General features: G+C 39.2%; 1 long non-coding RNA gene across 1 annotated transcript in view; it reads left to right on the forward strand.

Moving 5' to 3' along the window:
* LOC122173521 (uncharacterized) overlaps positions 1 to 6,006 on the forward strand; it is a 58,406-nt gene extending 52,400 nt beyond the window's left edge. The window contains exon 7 of the long non-coding RNA XR_006174026.2: positions 2,094 to 6,006. This is a non-coding gene — a long non-coding RNA (uncharacterized LOC122173521). The remainder of the gene's footprint in view (positions 1 to 2,093) is intronic.
* Positions 6,007 to 9,672: the final 3,666 nt, after the last annotated feature.

Genomic DNA, 9,672 nt, shown 5'->3' on the forward strand with positions numbered 1-9,672 from the left:
GGCCCTTTTTGAATTTCAAGTGCCCAGTCCTGCATCTAGGATCAAGGTCTAGCTATGCAACCTTAATGTTGCATTTACAACAGGGTTTTTTTTTTTTTTTTTTTTTTTTTTTGCATTTATTGTGCCAGATTCAAAGTTGGAGCTTAGTCTTTCAAAGTGCTGAACATTCTAACTCTGATTCAGCAAAGCAATTAAGCACATGCTTAACTTTAAGACCCTGAGTAGTTCCATTTCCTTGCAGTGGAACTACACACACGCCTAAAAGTAAGCACATGCTTAGGGACCAAATTCATTCATGATGTAACTGCACTGCAGTAGATGGAGTATCATTCGAGATGAATCCACCCCTAAGTGCTTTGCTGGAGCAAGGTCAGAGTGTTCAGCATTTTGCAGGATGGGACACCTGGTGCTAATCGGTATTACTCCATTGACCCAGGCTTATGAGATGGCCTAATGTATTTCATTCCTGTTATGTGCAGTATGGAGAAACAAGCTATTCAGATTCAAGTTAAATATTGCATCTGTATTTTTATTTTACTGACACTATGTGTATACAATTATGGTACAAATCATCATGTTGCAATGATCTTTCCAGTTCTAGTAATCTGTAAATTTTTATATCAATTACATGTTCAGGAGTAAAAGTAGCTCAGCTATTGCAAATGTACTGACAGAACGAAAAACAATTAATTTTCGTTATCTCTTCTTTCAATCTTTTTCAGTTTACTTCCTCCTTGATCCCTCTTCAACACCTGAAAAGAGCTAGACATATTTTGTCATGTACTAAGGGGGAAATTTACTCCTCTGCAGAGGACCTGCCCTGGGCATATGAAGCAAAGCCACATAAGTCCTTAAAATAGGGCTTATATGTGATTTTATGGGCATTCTGCATGGGGTGAATTTCATCCCATCAAGTCCCACAGGAGGGTTAATGGTGCATAGGGCTGATGTGGATTTAAGGAGGTTCTGCACAGGGGTGAATTTCATCTGAACTGATTACTGTGCAAACATCCAAAAATACAAACCTAACTACTGTGAAGCAGATTAGGCTCTATCAATACTATATGTGACACCTTAAATCCACTGCATTTACAATTTGTTGCAAATTGTTCATTAAGTTTTCTATATATACCTCCTGTTGCCACAGCACAGGAGGGACAGATTAGGATAACATAAAATAGTTATAAATAAGCTTTAGGAATTAAAACAGTGGGGTGCAAAATGACTACCTTCAGGTTGAGAAAAATAAGATTTTTAAAGGATTTATAAAAGTCTATCATATCCTCTCCTTAGTGGTTTATTGGTTTAATTCTCAAACCAGGTGTGTTTGGTGCATGTAGAGGTAGCTGAGCTGAGAAAGTAATTGTCAACAGGTTCAGGATGCGTGAAGAACTCAAAATTACGGCATCCGCCCCCTACCGAGAAAATGGATTAATAATTCTTCCTTCCCACCCCCACCCCCCCCCGAATGAGCTTGATGTGACTTCACCTATTTGTCCTCCCTTTGTTTCAGAACATAAAAAAAGACAAATTTCAGTTTAGTTCAGGTCAGTGAATGTTATAATTATTGTTGGTTTTAAGTAATTTATTTTCCTTGGTACATAATTTATTCTGTATTCAGAGAAGTACACAACATAGTTCCCTTTGAAGATTTTTGGAAAGCTGCCATCAATTCCTTTAGCACTATGAGTTCCTACTCGCTCTGGGTGAAATTCACACCCACACAAGGCCTATGTACCATTTACGTTCCACTTAAACTATATGGATTTTCAAGGCTCTGCTTGAATTCTGAGAGGGTGAATTTCACTCCTGTGCAGCACAAGGTCAATGCACCATTTAAATTTCACTTAAGCCCTAAGGCATTAGGTCGTTGGCTAACTTCTGGGAGACATAATGGTAGAAATGGGTTAAATGAGGTTTAAGTGCCACATAGACCTTGTGCTGCCCCTTTGCCCAGGTGTGAATTCCACCCATTCAGAATTGAAGCAAGAACGACAGCCTTAAAAAGGGAACTGAATTACAAGAGAGGAAATAGATATTCCAGTAGAAAGGCACTCTGTACAAATTGTAATCCTTTCAACTCTTCTCCACAGGGTCCGGAATCATCTGTCCTTCTTAAGTTGAGAAAACCCCATGCGCCAACCAACTGGAAATGTAACCTCTTGCTTTGCTCTTGTTTAATTGATTTGAGAAAATAATTAAAAGCAGAATATTGCATATAAATGGTAGCACTCTCTCAAACTAGCGAATGACTCTGAACGCTTATGGTGAATCAAACGTAGGCAGCTCAATAGTCTCAGAGGGAGGTTATTTATTTGCAAAGCAGTTAATCTTTTAGGCTGTCACTTCTAAGTCTTTTTGACAGTTCATGCTGTACTGATACTAACACAAATCCCAAGTCTGTATTGATTTATTGAAGATTTAAAGTAGATTTGTTTCCAAAAGCTATATTCTCAAACAGCAAGAGGTACAGATATGCCGGTACATTTGCAGTCAGACTCAAATTCAGATTTTTCTCGTGGTGATGAAGTTTTAGGATATAATCTTCAAAAGTGACTTAGGCACATTGGAAAATTCCACCCTTAGGCTCCTAAGTGTCATGCCTAGCCAGCCAAGTTGGAAAGCACAGAGTATTATACTGAAGTGCACATCCATTTGTGCAGGGTATCTTGCCACTGGCAAAAGGAGTGAGCAGTACACAGCAGTACCGTATGCTACATATGCATATTTGAGGATTTAGAAACATTGTATATCATATTACTTTATTTGATAAACTGTACATGATCATGGAATTAGAGCGTATCCTAATCCATAGGTACCGTGGGAAGAATTAACATTCTCATTCGCTGACTTTTGTACTCATCAAGATGCAAACGTAACATTCTCTTGTTGTGGGATTATTTTAAATAGCTGTTATAAAGATTAAAGAGCAGCCACCATATTATAAATTCTTCTAGAACATACAAGTTTCGAAGGTCTCCTCTTTCCCTTGGTTTGGCAGCAACCCAGAAAGGAGCTCCTGTTTTAAGAGCAATGTAAGATGTCAAATTCAAATATGTGCCACGTTTGGTGCATTTATTATACCTGGAAACTTTTATTTAAAGCATCAGAGAAACACTCAAAATTATGAGGCTCCCTTGTTTTTGAGAGGAAAAACATGGCCAGCCTTGACTATAAGGGCTGTCAAATACTGAAGCTGTTCTTTATTGCATGTATTCTGAACACATTTCCGGTGCTTCTGTTAGCAACTACTAGGTCTGCATACTAAGAATGACTGACATTATTCAAGGTCAACATCGAGAATTTGACCCTGGGAGTCTCGAAAGCAATATTTTTGGCATTTTTCTGAGGGATATACAGAAAGACAGGAATTAAGCAGTAGTACTACATGCAAAAAATTGTTATAAGAAAATGAAAAATTTAAAAGCGGGGGTTTTGGAGGGTCTGTATCCTGAAATTGGAACAAGTATCTTTTTTCATTATTATTTAACCTATATGGCACCTAGAGGCTGAGTAGGTCAGGACCCTATTGTGCTATGTGCTGTACGAATATAAAGAAAATGCAGTCCCTTACGAGAGTCTATAATCTAAAAATACCTACCTCTTGGCCGCCACTTCTCCATTTCTCCTTGCCTTGTTACTCTGAGTAGTAAGGGAAGGATTTCACCCTAATTTAGTACCTCATATGTGAAATCACCTGGTATGTAACAGAATTTTGGAGAATTTATTCACATGCTATAGTCTCATACAGAGAACACCAGTAGATGCTGAAGAAGGGCATTGAACTGTTGCACTGTAAGTCTTAAACAAAGTAGTGTTCAGTCATACCTATCTATTACTGAAGATATTACAAAACTTAACATAGTGCAGCACCTGGGTTTTACCCATCTGGCTCACAGCATTTTGGCATACTTCATCAACTGTTCTCCCCAGACCTAAGTCTGTAATTTATGACCTTGGAAAAGTTCTTGAAAATGGATATATAAATATGATTTTTTTTGATGTTCAGCTTGACATCTCAGGACACGTTTGTGGCAGACTAGGCTAGAATTTCTCTTCCACGCAGACTCTTACTCCTTATCTGGCAACATTTTTAACAAACGCAAGAGGCCTTTAAATATCCTTCCAGAACTACTAAAATACCACTATTGGGTCATACTCTGATACCCTTACTTACTTTTATTAATAACTTCATTGGCCATCTGTGCCATTGATTTCAATGGGGATGTTCAAGGAGTAAGGTACAGCTCAAAGTGAGTACAAGTATGTACAGAATATGAACTTCAATTTATAGGGGGCCTTTTCTCATTGACTTTAATTACCTCAGAAGAATGTCTCCAGAGAAAATCTACTATTTACGAGTCTCTCTCTCTTTCTTTTGTAGAAGATGTTAAGAAAAAAAAATAATTGCACTGACCATCAGTACATTTAGGGCGAATTGCCAACCCTTCTTTGCCTTTTCGGGGATTTTAAAGATATCTCTAATTAGTATTTTTTCCCTTTCCCTTAAGAAATAATAGTGAAAACATACACCATTCATTCTAACAGCAGGTGATACAGTATGACATTAGTTGTAATAAATTGGATTTGTGGAGTTTAATTAATTAATGTGTGTAAGATTTAAGATCTTCAGACAACTTGCTATGTGAGTCCTAAAAAAAAAAATTGTTGGGTTCTGTCCCAATGCTATATGAATTCAGATTTACTGGTTACCATTAGGTCTGTATATGTACATTATATATTTATAGAATGGAGTCTACCTGGCTATTGGACTTGACCTCCTATGAACCCCAGGCAATTGAGAATAATCTTTGCCTGGCTGGGGTTGCATGCTCTGTACCAGCTAGTGTGTGTACATTTGTGTGTGCGCCATTGCCTTATGTTGGGCGGAAAGTCATACTTGCTCATTTGTGCGTGATCATGTTGCATTGTGCAGGTTGGCCCACATAGTCTACAAGCATACTATTACTACTGCTAAAGGAGATCCATCCTTAACTAAAGCCATGGAAATCTTGGAGTTCAGGATCCTGGGTTCTCTCCCTAGTGCACAGTTTCCCTGACAACCATGCTGTCTGAATGTATGAAACCATGAATGTATTACAACCTCTGTCTATGGGTCTCAGTCATCCACCTTCCTTTCATCCCTCTGTCTCCTCCACAGTCAATCCTTCATACTGTATCTCATGGCACTTGACCATGCTTCTATTCCTCTTGGCACTGCTTCCTTTCACCTGCACATTGCTCACTTGGCCAGATCCAGTTCTTTTTAAGTCAATGGAAAGACTCCCAATTGACACATGCAGTCCTGGGAGCACCACTGCTTTTTCACTGTTTCCTTCCCCTTTATTACACCCCCACTCAGCCCCTAACACTGAAACGTGGCTGTCTGGAAGGAATGGCTGCAAGGGAACTGTAACTCAAAATCCTCTCTAAACAGCACATAAACCTTTGACCATAACCTAGAGCAAATCAACATCACCATCCCTGGATACCATCATACTTGTCAACACATCTTATTAGAGGTTAGGAAAGCTCCTAAATATTTCAGTAATGATTTTTATTGCAATAAAGAATTGTGTATTAAACCATTTTGTATTGCCCTTGATAAAGGGTTTATTTCATGAACGACTGCACAAGCCTCCGGTGAATTTACAGGGAACCTGGACACATCACTGTGGTACTAGTAAATTCTAGTAAAAGAGAAGGGGAGGTTGGAAGCTGATAAGAGGTGATGATTCTGGGAAAGAAGATAGTCCAAGCAAGAATAAGCAAAGAGCATTGAGTCGTGAAAGAAACACCTAAACATTTTCAGAAAATCTGATGCAAATATTAAAGCCATGGATCAGAACTTTAAATAATACAGATGGAACATAAGCAGTACTATGAACACCACTGATTAGGGATGAGTTAGGGGGTTTCATCTCTCTATAACTGGATGTATTAACTCTGATATTTATGTAAGGATGAAATCTTATGATTAAAAATCTCCAACATGTTATGGATAAATCTGCATATGTATTTTCCTTCTGGGGGTTCTAACACAGCTGTGACTAAAAATAATAATAATCCTTGCACAATATACAGAAAGAGGATAAACAGGATAAATTCAGCTCCTTTGAAAACTGCTGAGCTGGCAAGAAATGGACTGAGTGTTGGTGGTGGGGGAAGGGAGGGATCTGGTGGTAGGGTAGGAAATGTTAATGCTTGTGAAGGTGAAAGACTGGAGCTAAGAACACCATAGGCAAAAACTTTGGAATTTTCCCACATGATCCGGCACTTTAGTTTTGACCTCCACACCTCTACTGTTCCACTCTTGAGATCAGATGCTGCTGATCGTTCCAAATTATGAAGTATTTTGTGGTTCATGGGCTCATAGCCTATAATGCAGACATCTTAGAGCACTGCTGTTGGCAAAAAGGTCTTTTAACACCAACTCAAAGCAATGTTCCTTTCATTGCAAATGATACGTACCCATGGACGAGGCAGGTTCCCTTGGCAACAAAACAGTACAAATAAGTATCTAATAGGGACATGGCTCAAATGTTCTATGCTGCTCTGCACTGCAGAGAAGGGGGAAGTTTGGAGTGAATGGGCTAGGGACAGAGAGGTGAGACTGAAGTTTTCTTTCTTACTTCCACTCTTACTAACAGAACAGGGGAGAAGGAGCTATTATTATCATGGCAAAAGAAAGAAGGAAAGGAAAAGTACCTAGCTAGATGAAACAAGCTGAGGAAAAGGGAAGAAGGAAGTCTGTTTATTTTTTTTCCAAGGGAGTTTCTTTAAAGGGATCTAGTGATGAGAAGAGCCTAATTAGAGCAAGGGCCACTGTTAAGTGGATTAAGTGCTTGTAAAGCGAAAGAGAGGGTAGGTAGCTTGCCTAATGAAAAGAGGCCAGAGACTGATTGTGAGTGTGTGAGAGAGAGTGACAAAAGCAGTGAGTCCATCCAGGCTCCAAGGGGAAAGCTAATTGTTAGTGGGGTCAGAACACGTGCAGATTAGATCAGGATCAGTGAGTGCACTAAACCGAAGATTAGGACCAACCTGTAAGGATTTCCCAGTAAACCCAGCATGACCTTCTCTTGTTAATAGTAAATGAAAGAGCAGCACCAGAGACTGGAGGTCTGGGGAGCTTGTTTGGCATGTTAAGAGAACATCTGCATGTTAGGCCGGTGTTTAACACTGTATCTGCTTCTCTCTATTGGTGTTCTCATTCAACATACTTGAATTTCTTTTTGTTGCAATCATTATTAGCCCCCTTTTTTAGGGGTTCATCCACTGGGTGCCAACATTACATTTTCATTCCCGGGTAGCGCCTGCATGTCCCAAGGCATAAAAAATTATGGACTGATTGGAAATCATCAAATTATTAACCTCAGACAATGTAGCCTGAGAAAAGTATCCCACAAAATCTAGTGTCACAGTCAGACAGGTTAAGTGGATTTCTCCTTAGCTTTCAGATAAGTGGGATGTCTTCAAATTTCCTTCTCTGCTAAGCTGTTTTGCCTCTCTTCAAGCAGCAGGTGTTCTAGCTTTTCTGTGAAGTCAGTGGGATGCAATGCATTCTGCGACACTCTTTACCTAGAAATTCCCAGAGCATGTGATGTGAGATTTGAATGCAGTAGCTGGCACAGCAGAGACTGCCAGAGGGGTCCAATACCTCACTGAGCTCCAGCCATATCTTGATGCTTAGGCCAAATTTCCAAACTTGGTCTGATTTCAGAAATGCTGAGCGCCCAGCATTCTCTAATGTCACTGGGTGTGCTGCTGCTCAGCATCATTGAAACAAGACCACTTGTTTAGCAGACTGTACGTGAGTTCAGGTGCTGAACTTCAGGCATGTAGGTCTGAAAATGTGAGTCACAGTATTATGTATCTTTTCATGTACACCGTATGGTCTCTCTCCTACAGCAAGGGGAAGTTATGGAAGAAAGGAATTTCTTCTTTCTTGGTAGTCCATCGATCCGATGATGACAAATCTGTGCAGGTCATCTATTGTTGGTCTCATGGTGTGCCCTCTGGTGACTGTACAAGCCAATTCTAGAGGTGCACATTTTGCTGCAGATGGTGCATGGGAAGTTCGCGGTCAGTGGATTGTGCGCTGCTGATGCTCTGTGACGTCATTCGCGTGCCTCTTGTAGATGCCGGCAGCGATCTTCCTCAAAGGCGATGCAAAGGAAGAAAGGAATATACTTACGTCAAATACTAATATGTAGGATTAAGTCTATATGTAATAGCTTATGCTTTCTACTGCACCTCCATAAAATCACATCTTTATTTGCAGTGCTTCCTTTAAAAAAAGTTAAATATTGAAGAAGTTATGGAGAGAAATGTATATAATGTTTTTCATTTCCAAACTTGGTCTGATTTCAGAAATGCTGAGCGCCCAGCATTCTCTAATGTCACTGGGTGTGCTGCTGCTCAGCATCATTGAAACAAGACCACTTGTTTAGCAGACTGTACGTGAGTTCAGGTGCTGAACTTCAGGCATGTAGGTCTGAAAATGTGAGTCACAGTATTATGTATCTTTTCATGTACACCGTATGGTCTCTCTCCTACAGCAAGGGGAAGTTATGGAAGAAAGGAATTTCTTCTTTCTTGGTAGTCCATCGATCCGATGATGACAAATCTGTGCAGGTCATCTATTGTTGGTCTCATGGTGTGCCCTCTGGTGACTGTACAAGCCAATTCTAGAGGTGCACATTTTGCTGCAGATGGTGCATGGGAAGTTCGCGGTCAGTGGATTGTGCGCTGCTGATGCTCTGTGACGTCATTCGCGTGCCTCTTGTAGATGCCGGCAGCGATCTTCCTCAAAGGCGATGCAAAGGAAGAAAGGAATATACTTACGTCAAATACTAATATGTAGGATTAAGTCTATATGTAATAGCTTATGCTTTCTACTGCACCTCCATAAAATCACATCTTTATTTGCAGTGCTTCCTTTAAAAAAAGTTAAATATTGAAGAAGTTATGGAGAGAAATGTATATAATGTTTTTCATGTGTAATGAACCAGCTTTTATAAATACCTGAAGGAACTTTGCAGTGTACTCGTAGTCCTCATCACTGTTACATTGTATTAAAATACTTTTTAAAGCACTGATGAATTTTTCATGAGTTGAAGAATTCCTGATTTATGAGCACTCTATGTAAAGAGAGTCATTAAAAAGTTGCATATCGGTGAAAGAAAAATAATAATCAGAATTCCCTGTGGAAGTATTTTACTTGTTGTGTGGGAGAATTTTTTATGGAAGACCTAGATTCTTATTTTTACTTGAAACAGAAGGCTGTCAAAGTATTATAGCTCAGCTGTTACCTCTATACATGCTGAGAATATTATAGTGCTGAACACGTACGGTACCTATATTTTACTTGCCTTTCTGCGTTACGAAGCCTACCTTAAATAGATTTACTCAAAAATTTACTGTATGCATCATATGTTTAAAAAGCTCATTAGAGACATATCTAAGCGTTAGATTTAGAAATATTAGACAATGTGAAATCTGAAGAAATAAAAGCTGCAATATTAACTAGATCAAACGTTAATTGGATAGGTAATATTTTAGCCGTAGTTTTATTCTAGGAAGCAACTTAGTTTTTAAAGAGTGCATCTGTTCATGGTTCTTTAATGAAAAAGACTGATCGCTAAGGGCCTTTGTTCTAGGATTTTGCAGACA

This window comes from Chrysemys picta, chromosome 3, assembly GCF_011386835.1.
Source record: "Chrysemys picta bellii isolate R12L10 chromosome 3, ASM1138683v2, whole genome shotgun sequence".
Lineage (NCBI taxonomy): Eukaryota > Metazoa > Chordata > Testudines > Emydidae > Chrysemys > Chrysemys picta.